This window comes from Malaclemys terrapin, chromosome 8, assembly GCF_027887155.1.
Source record: "Malaclemys terrapin pileata isolate rMalTer1 chromosome 8, rMalTer1.hap1, whole genome shotgun sequence".
Taxonomy (NCBI): domain Eukaryota; kingdom Metazoa; phylum Chordata; order Testudines; family Emydidae; genus Malaclemys; species Malaclemys terrapin.
In genome coordinates, this window is record NC_071512.1 from 88869195 (window position 1) to 88881688 (window position 12494).

Sequence of the window (12494 nt, forward strand, 5' to 3'; positions counted from 1 at the left end):
GCAGTGTAAAGATTTCACTCTTCAGATTTATTTACATTGTTTGAAACTTGTATGTGCTTCACTTTCTTACCCTTGAATTTTGTTGGATTTATACCATTTGTACTGCAAGGAAATACCCTGGGGTCGAAACTAGTGGTGTAAATTTGTATAGGACGCTGTAATATGAAGGGGAACTTGTGAAAAGTTCCCTATGCATAGTGCTAAAATTTTCTCATTTGGTTACTATCCATAAATATGCCAAGAATCTTGTAAAAGGCAAAGTCTTGAACATGAACAAATGTGATATGGCTAGTTAAAGGAAGTAGCTGAGGTTTTTTAGTTTGTTGGTTGTTTGTTTTTTGTCAGTAGTATAGAGTAATATCACTGTCTGATCCTTTCATTTTTTTAAATATTCTTTTGTATGTTCCAGTGGAAAAATAACTTTCCATTCAAAAACACCTCACATTTACAATATACTGAATTAGCCAGAAATGTACTTATTTAAAAGTATTTAGAACATTTGACAGACTTTTGTACTCCATTTTTTTCCTTTTCAAGCTGTGAAAAATAATTCATCCTGCATTAAATAGGATGATTTCCAGTCTGTAATCTATCAAGAAATCCAGTATTATATATATATATATATATATATATATATATATATCTCCATAGCAGATTGAAGGATTAGCAAAATTGGCAGCATTAACAACTGTTGGACCTAATCCTTCAGACACAGGGCTTGATGAGACATAGGGGCAGTTTAGCCTAAAGACTACAGAATTGAATCCATTACTTGTGGGTTTAAATGGTATGTAGTTCTTGTCCTAGACTTCTGCAGAGGGGTGAATTTCACCCGTAGTGTGTAATGTAGTGTCTTAAAGACCTAAATATTAAAGTAATGAATTACCATTTTAGGTATACATTAAAATACTGTGTAACACCATTTGGCAAGATTTAAAATACACTTAACTTTAAAAAACATATGCTGTGATTAAGGACAGACAGATAATAGCAAATGTACAGCAGTGAACAGTTCTTCATGGTCAGAAAGATGGAATGAATGACCTTCTTGATCCTTTCCAGTATCAGGCTCATAGGTATTAAATTAATTGTTAAACATCTTGTACAAATTGAAATATGAATATTTGTCTTGCTGTAATAAAAGAACAAACCACTCAGGTAAAATAAGCTATTATTTGGCAACTAAGGTGTGATAACTCATACCTGAAAAAGAGCTTGACTTGTTATTGCAGTATATTAATGATGACTATAGGATACAGAATTAATTAAGGGCATCTCCATGTACCAATCCACTTAAACCTTTTCATCTGGAAGGTTTATATTTGAGTAAGTTTTTCCACTTACCATCACATTCAAATAGTCCCTGGCTTACTTTGGCTTAACGAGCCTTTTCATTTAAAAAAAATCATTATTCATTAACATATAAGGTGCAGATTGAAGGAGATTAAATGCAATTAATGTAGTTAAGTACCAATGATCTTAATTGAAAATAGTTATGCAATTAATTTTCAACTCATATCAATACGCTAATGCCACTTTTATTCTGGACTTGTCAATTTATTACTGTAAAATGTGGGAAATCTAACCATTTTTTACAGATCAAGAATAGATACCACTGATGCAGATTCAGGTAAAATGGATGTGTTGGTATGACCGTTATGTTTTGCTAAACAGATGACGAATTATTAATCTTGTAGCACTAGATATGGATACCCTTATGGAACAGGATGCTACTGAGTTTGAGTAAGGATATAAGAATCTCGCCTATAATAAAGAGTGCATTTCTCCATAATATGCCTTACCAATATATAGTACATGTAAATGTCACTGTATGCTATATATAAATATCTAATCATAACTGTTGAAATCCTTTACTGTTACCATAGTGAAAACTATTTCATGTAATATTAACCTAAAATTAATATAACTGAGGAGATTGTTGTAGGAGGAACATTGATTAGTATCTATAATGCAAAACATTAAGACTAGAGCAGGCATATGCTGGAACTATACTTAGGTCAAATGCAGTGAACATCTTTCCTTGACAATGCTAATTCACTGTACACTTTTCACTCCTGGGCTCTCCTGATAAAGTGCTATTAAGTTTTATGCTCTTCTACATAACGCATTACAAAACCATTTCAAGAAATATATGCTTTTATATACAGAGTAGATGCAGTTGTTGTTTTAATCCTTTCACACATGGATCAAAATAAAATGTTTCAATAATGGGGGGGGGGTTAAGTTATTTGAAAATTAAAGGCTTTAAAAAGCAGTATATAAGTTCTTAAGTTTCTCTACCTCACATTTATTTGGAAAGTGGGGTACAATTCCTATAACTAAATATGTGAATAAATAAAAAAGCACAATGTAACCATATATAGTTCTATATCACTCTGATATAGGATCATTTCGTTTGCCAAGAAATCTGATTTTTTACAATGTGCTTTACATTATCTATGTATTATAAAAGCTGGTATCTAAGCAATGGTATGAGTGCCCTTCTGCTTAATTTTGGACCCACTCCAAGATTACAAAAGCTATGTTTCCTTTTAAAGAAATGTTGGACCTCCCTATCGTGATTATTTTTCAGCTTCTGCTGTGTGAAAATGGACTTTAAATAGGTTTTCACTTTTGGAGGGATTCTTCTGACACCAGCAGTTCTTTCAGTTAGTTTCAGTTCCATACATAGAACTTGTCTTTTCTATCACAGAGGTTTGAGTTAATCACAAAAGTCAGTTCTATGAACCTTGCAGATAGTGTAGACTTGCAAACCTTTGGTAGTCTATACAAGCCCTCACATGGCTCAAAGAGCTGTTTATATTACTGAGGACTCTTCTTTTGCAAAGCCCCTTTTTAATGGTCTAGTTTATTTCTGAAGCAGTATTGAATTTGAAATCCACAAAATAGAAAAGAACGTTGTGATTTTGGTATTGCTTAACAATTGTACTCACATAAAGTATTGAAATGACCCTATCAACACCATTGTCAGCTGATGAACAATATACAACATATTACTTAGCTGCAGCAGAAGCTGAAGCCCATCTTTGTATTCATGGATCCCAGTAAAGTAAGATCTTTCATATCAAGGTGTTTTGGATGCACAGTTTTCTCTGTCCCTGCTGTGACTCTATGAAAATTGGTAAGTAGAAAGATACTTATGGTAAGCTTCATTGTGTAGTCTTTATTCTTAATGTGGAACAGTGTATTTCATTGTTTAATATTGTTCAATATAAAAAAGATATTTTCTGTTTGTGTTTTTAAAGGCCATGATTAGCAGAAGATATCCTTAACTTCTTTATAGTCATGGATGAATAGGATATATTTTTCCATATGTTGTCAATGTGATGTTAAAGTTATGTAGTTGTAAATGTTCAGTTCAATTGGAGGAGAACTGCATTTAGGAAAGTCTTCAATGAAGATATTTGGTCATCTTTTCCCTGGTCCTGAGAAAGAGATGATTTTTCCAGTGAGGAAAAAGCAGGAATGCCAGGAGCTAAAGAGGCCAGTTCCTTAAAGTAAGTATTATGTCATTTCCAGTTTGTTATAGAAAAATTGCTGAATACTGTGCACAAAATGCAAGTTACCACACGGAGGGGAGGGAACTCATAAGTTGTATGCATGGGGCCTCGTGTGACTAAAAGTTCTCTAGGTTCATTATTACACAATATGCAAGGAATTAAAGCAGAAAAAAACATAATTATCACTTTTTCTTATGCTTCTGTTTTGCTTTATTTTTATGCCAGAATAAACACTGAAAAAGAACCAGCATCTCCTCTTCAAGAACAAGGAGAAAGAAGAAAGCAATCTGAATAATGCTGGAAGATTGAGCTGATCCACCTCTGTATGTCAGACTTCTCTAGTTTCTCCTGGTGGATCATGACCCAAATCTTAAATTTCTTGGATCTGCATTGCTCTTTCTCTTCTTTCATCAATAACATTTGAAGATGGAAAAAAGCTGGAAAACTCATTTAGAGAATACATGATAGTGTGTGGTGGTTAAATGTTCCAACAGCATGTGTCTGGTATGGGCAGTCATTCTAAATGAGTGGCAATAAACCTTTAGATCACACCAGTACTGTCTCATTTCATACATGAATATGCATATCTCTGGTGATGAATAAATAATTGAGAATTTCATTAAATAATATACATGACTTTATCTTGCTTTTTAAAACAGATTCTTCTTTTTGTATAAGTTCCACCCCCTTTTGACCAACCATGTTAAGAAAATGCTACCACTATTGATAAATTGGGCAAAAATATTTGCAAGAATTTTAGAAGTGCAAACTTAGATTGTAGGATTTTTCTCTTCTATAGGTAAAAATTTACCTGCAGAAATAGAGTACAACATTTTTGTAACTGGAACTGACGTTTTCTGTATTAAGAAATATTATTTCTTATCAAAATCATATTTCTACACATTGTTTACCATCGGGATAACCTGGAACTGAAATAGTTGTATCCTACACAGTATAGAAATGGTATCCTGAAGAACACTGGTATCATTCTATGTACCACAGTATTATAATTACATTGTGCTGTGCAAAATATATGTATATTGAACTACATGAGTTGGTCAACCTCAGCTCATGTACATGAAAGTCTGAATACATTGTCTCCCAGGTATACAAACTTCAATCTTTCTTCTTAGTCCACCTCTATTGCTGTTCCACCTTAATACATACACAGCAAATGCCTTTGCTAAAGACAAGGTCTAAATGTGGTGGATCCTGTGATTTTTGCTGTGATAGAGGGAGGAAAGGGTGGGAGGAGAGAGAGGCCATGTACCTCACTAGAATTTCCAGCTAAAATACAACCTTGCTGGAGTTGGTTTGCTTTCAGTTCCTTCCACCAACCTGGGGTATCCCTCTCATACTGTGATGCTGTGTTAAGCCACAAACCTCTAGCAGGTACTGCACTTGTACAGACATACACAGGCAGGGACACACCCAGCTCAGTTACATGACTGATCTCCCAATCACTTATGAACCATCAAGAGGGAGGCTCCAGCCAATTTCCCCTAGCTTCCCAGCCTTGCATCCCAGAACTGTACTGTCTTGCACTGGTCAGAAGCCAATGAAAGTTCATTACCCAGTATGTCCCACCCTCAATGTGGAGGGACGCTAAGACACTAGCCTTAGTAAACTGAGCTGAGATTTTCCAAGCACTTCAGCCAAAACACACTGTTTTGGATAAAATATAAAAACAGATTTATTAACTGCAGAAAGATAGATGTTAAGTGATTATGAGTAGCAAGCACAAAGATCAAAGTTGGTTACTTAAGAAATAAAAATACACTTGCAGTCTGAGTTCTACAAACTAAACAGGATTTGAATCAAGTAGTGTCTCACCCTAACAGATGGTAAAAACAGGTCACAGATCCTCAATACATAGGCCGGGACTCTTTTCCTGCCTTTGGACCACCTTCCCCATTCAAAGTCTTTGTCCTCCAGACATTTCTTCCAGGTGTTGAGGTGGGGTGGGAAGGGGAGAGGGGCCAAATGATGATGTCATTTCCCCTCTTTTGTAGTTTCTTCCAGCTTGCTAGAAAGATCTATGCTATGACATCCACCCCCATTGGTCAAGCAGTCTCCATTGTCTATGTGCTCTCCCTGAGATGTCTTCTAGGATGGCTGGCCATTGGGAGAGTAAATTCCCTTTAATGGGCCATCAGAATGACTGGCTACTCCACTGTTGTACCTGAAAGGCTGGTTCTGAGTGTTCCCAACCTCACAACAAGTATCAGTAACTTATACAGCAATACTTAATAACCTCACCTATAATTATAGCACATATAATCTGTTCAACAGATCAAGACTTTTAAAATGATACCTCACAAGGCATACTTTGTACAAAGCACATCATAATTATATAACATTGGTGAATATGGGGTTCCAGGTACTGCTTTGAGGTAGTGTGTCATAACTGGTTCAGTTGATTGCCATAATGATTAACAGTTTTTTCAGTGCTGTGATTTGGTAAACTTAACTCTTATAGTGTGGTGTGATTAATCTAGTGTAGTCAATGATATATTTGAGAAAACAAGCAAGTTTTTTTCACTGTACTGTTGGTAAATGACTCACTTTTCTGACCTGTTGGCCTGCATCGCCTTTCACAGATATAACACTACTTTTAAAAAAACAGCATGTTTTTCCTGTAACCTAATTTAGGGCACATTTATACTTACAGTATAAGCATATCCAGTATCATGTATGATTTATGTGTCAAATCCAGTTTACTGACAGAAACAATATTTGTTTCCAGAAGGTATTGATTTATTGATTCTCTTTATGTCCTGAAAGATTGGTTTGTAAAGGTTATCAATACAAAGGGGAGATAATGTGGTCTCAGCGTAGATACACCAGAATGTGTCTGGACTCTTGATTGGTGTGACTGTCTTGTATATTAGGCAGTGGTGGGCTTGGTTCTTTTGCTGTTATTTGTTCATTTGTTTTTTCCCTGTATGTCTGTACTTTGATACATCTGATTATTATATACATTAGTGCAGAGGAAACAAAGAAGTTGTGGAAGCAAACTCTGATGTATGGGGGATAAATGAGTTGCTGGTAATCGATGGCTGTCAGGAATTTTAACAATACTAGATAAAGAAGAGCTAACTGAAACAGCATAGAAGAGATTTCTGCAGGTTAGAAGGTTTGTCCAGTTCGACTCACTTAAATGATCATAATGTTGCCGACCTGAATGGGTGCAACAACCCAAAATTTACCCTTTGTGTTTTAATAAAATGCATAGTTTGGAATAGAGTCCTCCTCCTTCCTTAGAAAATTGGGCAGGTAATAATATCCCAGCTCTGGCAGCCTAACCAACAGGCAACAGGTGTCCAACAGCTACAAGTGGCCTAACTAAAAAGATGCATAAAGTAGAAACCCACTTCTAGTGAACTGGATTGAAAATCTCAGACTGTGTCACTGTATCACATTGTGCAAATTTCAGTTCCAGCTATAGCAAACATCTGCTTATAATGAACTTATTTTAGGGGGAAATGTCTTCACTGTGGACTCAGTCCTGCAGAAGTGCAAAAATGGCTATAGATCAGCACAAATTAAATAGCTATCAAATACACTGATATTTACATATTTCCACAAACTTAAGTAAGGGTATTCCTTACAACTCTGTAGATCTGCAATTTATGGCAGAACCTTCAAAATGATAGAACTCTCATTCAGGATTTGCTTATTCAGAAATACTGATCTTCATGGGTCCATTTTCCACAGTCACGTGACTTCTGGAAGCACTTTGATGATCATCATCCATTCATGCTGTCATTGCTGAGGTATATTTAAAGCAAGCTGAACCTCAAAAGACACATCTGCACACTTTCAAAGCAATTGCTCTGTTTTGCTTTATCAGCTTTTACCAATGTGTTTTAGACTGTGACTGTACTTGCCTTGGGCCGTGCTCTCCAGAAAAGCCTGTGCTGGGTTTTGCAGTTTCAGTTCTAGAATGCCTAAGATCTGCTTCTACATACACTCCCAGAATCAATTACTACAACATGGGACTTATAGTAGCTTTGGGGGAGCCGCGTGGCAGCTGCTACACACCTGAAATAAATGTGTGGGATCTCACTTAGGGCACAATAAGAAGCTTGATATTTAACGCCTGTGGATTTTTGTCAGAAAATAAGATACAGCAAACCTAGCTCACTGCGGTTCAGCTAGAGCAGCACACTGTGGGGAGCTGCTGAACTCTGCTGAGTGCTGAGCAACACCGTTCAGCAACTCCAAATATCTCTGCATGCTGGGCAGTGTGCTGCAGGCTCGGGTCTTATACGAATTCCTCTATGTGCTTGTGTAAAGTATTAAAAAAAATAGCAAGCTGCCCCCATGAATACAGTAGGTATGAGAGAAGGAAAGAACTAAAGCCCCGCTGAAGAATAAATCTTGGAAATGTTTAAAGGGAAACCAGTACCAGCAGCAGGTCTGCATGAGGATTTTCCTTTAGTGCTTGGATGGATAAAAATTGTCCAAACCCCTTGCATTGTTCTCCAAACACTTTTTCAGTGTGGGAGAAGATTTATACAGGACTATAATTATATACCGCATATGTGGATATTACTCTACTGAAATAGAGGTCAAATTCTGGATACATATGAATTGCTTTCTGTACCGGATTGGATGCCAGTGATGTCATGCCAATGTCAATATGCCCAGTAAATTCATATGTCTTACTTCTTTATCCTAGCTTAATTAAAATTTTATTTTAAAATATGACACTGCAATCAGTGCTTTTGTATATGTCTAGCAGTTAAAGTCACACAGTTGTCCTCATATTTCAAAGAGGCATTCATTAATCTCTCAGGAATTCACTTGTTGTGCTTTATGGATTGATTTTATGTTATGTTTTCACAGAATTAAGAGAAGATCAGAGGTGTTTAGGTTAGACTATTTCACACTGTCTAAACCTTATCCTGTTCCAAAACATTTTGGATATGTTTATTCATGATGCTGTTTGGATCTTCAGAGAGAAAAACAAAACAGCTGGTTTCCTCATGAACACACTGGGCTATTTTAATAAAAATAAAAACACATTAGTGCATCATTAGTAATCTTTTAATGGGAATGTCAGTTGTTGGGTTTAGTGTGTGAGTGGTGTTGGTGGCCTGTGATACACAGGAGGTCAGACTAGATGATCTGGTGGTCACTTCTGGCATTAAACTCTGATTCTACTACTTTCTCGACATGTTATTGTTAAAACTATACAAATTATTAGTCAACTAGAGATTTAATAGTCTCCCTAGAAGCAAGATCTGACTCAGAATGCTCCACTAGGAAGCATGAGCCCATAGAAAACTCATTTTTCTTTAACTCTGGGCTGAGAGGTACAACACCTCAGTTGTGTTCGCTTTTGGGAGTGAGGTGCAGGTTTCATGGATGCAAAAGTTCACGTTAGACCAAATTTATATATGTCAAAATTCTGAAAGGAGGTGTGAACAGCTCAACTGTTCTACTTATTTATGTCCCAATACTCATAGGCAAAAATTCCCATTGAAGTCATAGAAGTAAAAAATGTCATGTTTTTATGTATTTTTCATTTGCATTTCTTGCCAGTGTGAAATATGGCTAGCACAACTGTCCCTGAATATCTGTGATTTATGTGGAGACCTTGATATTGTAAGACTTCTAAACTTGGGCCGAAAGGAAATGGAAAATAAATGCTAAAAAAAAGCAAAATGTTACTAATGAATCTTTAATGTGTTTTTATTTTTAATAAAATAGCCCAGTGTCTTCATGAGGAAACCAGCTGTTTTTATATTTTCTCTAAAGACCCGAACTGCTTCATGAATAAACATGTCCAAAAAAGAGTTTTGGTACTTGAAGCTGGGGAAGATATTCCAGCCCCAAATAGCTTGATCTATGATTCTAGTAATGTGTACAGTCAATGGGAGTTTTGTCCAAGGACTTACAGCCAGATTCTGCCTCCTTCCTGATGGTGAGTAGTACTTTTCTCAGCAAGTAATTGTACTGAATGGGACTACTTTCAAAGTGAGGTACTACTAAACTTCAGTAAAGATGGAAGAATCTGGCCCTAAGTCATGACTACAGGACTTGGCCCAATAGTAATAAAATCCTTATTAATACTGATGTGGTGGAAATGGCGGTTTGCTTTTTAATGGCAAATTACAATAAAGCATGAGGTACCTGGCTGACTGTGGCAAAGATAACTTTGCTACTAGTCTGCAGTAAATGGAACCCAGGGCTTCTACAGGAAGCCACAGCAACAAGGAGGATTAACTCCTACAATATCATAAGAACAAGATCATGTTATCTCAGGACAGTCCAGAAGATAACTCATGTCACCACTGTATAATGCTTTTGAATTGAAGATAACAATAACACCTGGGAAACCAGATATGATTTTCCAAAGCATATAGACACAGGAAGGGCTGATATCCACCAAATCAAATGATTAAAAATAGTAAATCAAAAATAAATAGATAGCATTTGAAGTATGCTCATAAATAGTTCCTGCCTACGGTACACTTGGTTTTCAAGATACCTTGTTTTAATCAAATTTCCTTTTTTCTCTGCTAGTCACATTTGCTCTATATGAATTCAAGCTTGTTTTACAAGACACTCCATTTTTTCCAAACAACAGGTTATTATAAGGGGGGTTGCAGTACTTCTACCCTTACTTCTGCGCTGCTATTGGTGGTGGCTTTGCCTTAAGAGCAGGGCAGCTTGAGAGCGGCGGCTGCTGGCCGGGAGCCCGGCTTTGAAGGGAGAGCCACCACCGGCAGCTGCACAGATTTAAGGATGGCCTGGTATGGTATGGTATTGCGAACCTTCTGTGCTGCTGCCTACAGAGCTGGGCCTTCAGTCAGCAGCTGCCACTCTCCAGTTGCCCAGCTCTGAAGGCAGCAGCGCAGAAGTAAGGGTGGCAATACCGCTCCCGTCTAAAATAGCCTTGTGACCCCACCTTCAACTCCCTTTTGGGTCAGGACCCCCAATTTGAGAGACACTGGTCTCCCCTGTGAAATCTGTATAGTGTAGGGTAAAAGCACACAAAAGATCAGATTTCACTGGGAGAGACCAGATTTCACGTTTCGTGACATGTTTTTAATGGCCATGAATTTGGTAGGGCCCTACAAATAGATTACCAAGATTATTGAATAACTTCCCAATTCACAACAACATAATAAAGCCCATGTTTTTTTTAAAGATCAGACATTGCTGATCAAGCCGTTTAGTTAACAGAACAGGTACCTCATGGAGAGAGCATTATTTCATTGGTTTCAATAAGTGGTGTATCTTTTGAATATATTGGGGGAAAGTATGTATGTATAGCAGTCATTTAAGCAGAAACCTTCATTTGAAGGACACCAATTCTGGTCCCAGAAGAATCCACTGAAATTATTTTTTTCTATATTGAATTTGCATCAGACTTACTGAAACAAGCAAGCACTAAGAGTAGCCTTAGAATGTCACCTGTCCTGCAAGAGATTTCCTACCCCACCAGGGAATTTCCATTGAATAAGTATCAGTGAGTTTGAGAAAGAAAGGAGACTCCCTTCCTTCAAGACATTCTAAGTCTCCAGGATCATAAATGTTAAAGCACGGGGCTTGAGCTTGCCATCCTCATAATGATTAAGTAGATTCTGAGTCCATGTTCTATAGGCAGAGCATGATTTTCATTCCTTCCTTCCAGACCTATACTTTTTGTCAGAAAGGTTTTGTGATTAGTTCCTGGGGGTGTATATACCTGTACTATGGATGTCCCAAAATAACAGAACTTGTTTTCACCCCAGAACTACATAACACATCTTAGCAGAACACTGCACTGCAAAGATTCAAGGGCCTTCCCATCTTTCCTGAATGCTCTTCCCAGGCAGATCCCCTGGTAAGAGTTCACTTGTGCTCTGGTTCAGCAATACACTTATGTGAGTCTATGACTATGCATGCGATAGTCCCACTAACCTCTAATACTCACATATATAACGTTACACAGGGGTTTACGTGTTTTGTTCGATTGGAGCCTTGGAGATGAAAGCAGCTCCACTCTCAGAGGGTGAAATTCACCCCAGTTCTGAGGGTTCACAGGGATTAAAAGGTGCAGAGGATCTTTGCAGATCTTGCATTAGGGTGAGTTGTACCCATCATGCCACAAAGCAGTTATGGTTTATCCCACCCCTGAAGTGATTTAAAGCTGTCTCAGATATCAGGTGGGTTTCCTCCACCAGCTGAACTGATAAATGTGGGCAATTGTGTAAACTGTCTCTAAGCAATATGTAGGAAACTGTATTTATATAAACCACGGTGTATGGCACAAAATGTCAGCCTTTCACACTGCATGGGTTTTAAGTTTCAAAATTAATTGTAAAGTTAATACGGTGCAGTTGTGAATTCCCAGATTGGCATATATTAATAAAATACAATGTACAGTGTCATGGAAGTGCCAATTCAGAAAAGATATATTTTAAATATCACATTGTAATTTAATAAATAAATTCATGTGATTATTGAGTTGTCACTTGATACATTTTAAGGACCTGTAACACTATTAACTTGCATTCAAAATAATGCACAATTTTAAAATGCATTTTGTTGTTTTAAATGAAGCAGCATTTCTTAAAGAAACCATATTTATAATTAAATGTCTCTCTTTCAGAAAATGTTGGGTGTTGTTTCATTTTGAATAAATCTTACATTCACAGCATTAAATCAAATATTGCAGCTAATATGGAAAATTGAAATGGGGAAGACATAGTGAAGCTCTTTTGCTATGATTTGCATGTCTACTGTTGTCTCGTTATTTCGTATTTTTTCAAAGCTGTTGCATTATGTTTTCATGGTATTTTCATTATCTGGCCCAGGATCCTTTGGATTTAGGTAATGCTACTGTTAAATCTTTTTTAATTAAGAGCATTAAGTTGCCACTTGGAAATGTTACTAGTTATTTGCACCTGTGCAGTATGTATGAAGATTGGTATGTTTGGTTTGTGTAAAAACCAATAAAAAGAAATGGAAAAAGTG

At 36.8% G+C, this 12494-nt stretch overlaps 1 protein-coding gene across 3 annotated transcripts in view; it reads left to right on the forward strand.

Annotated features, from left to right (window-relative positions):
- The window catches only part of NEGR1 (neuronal growth regulator 1), a 739102-nt gene that overhangs the window by 532419 nt on the left and 194189 nt on the right, over window positions 1-12494 (forward strand). The gene's annotated exons all lie outside the window — the stretch shown is intronic.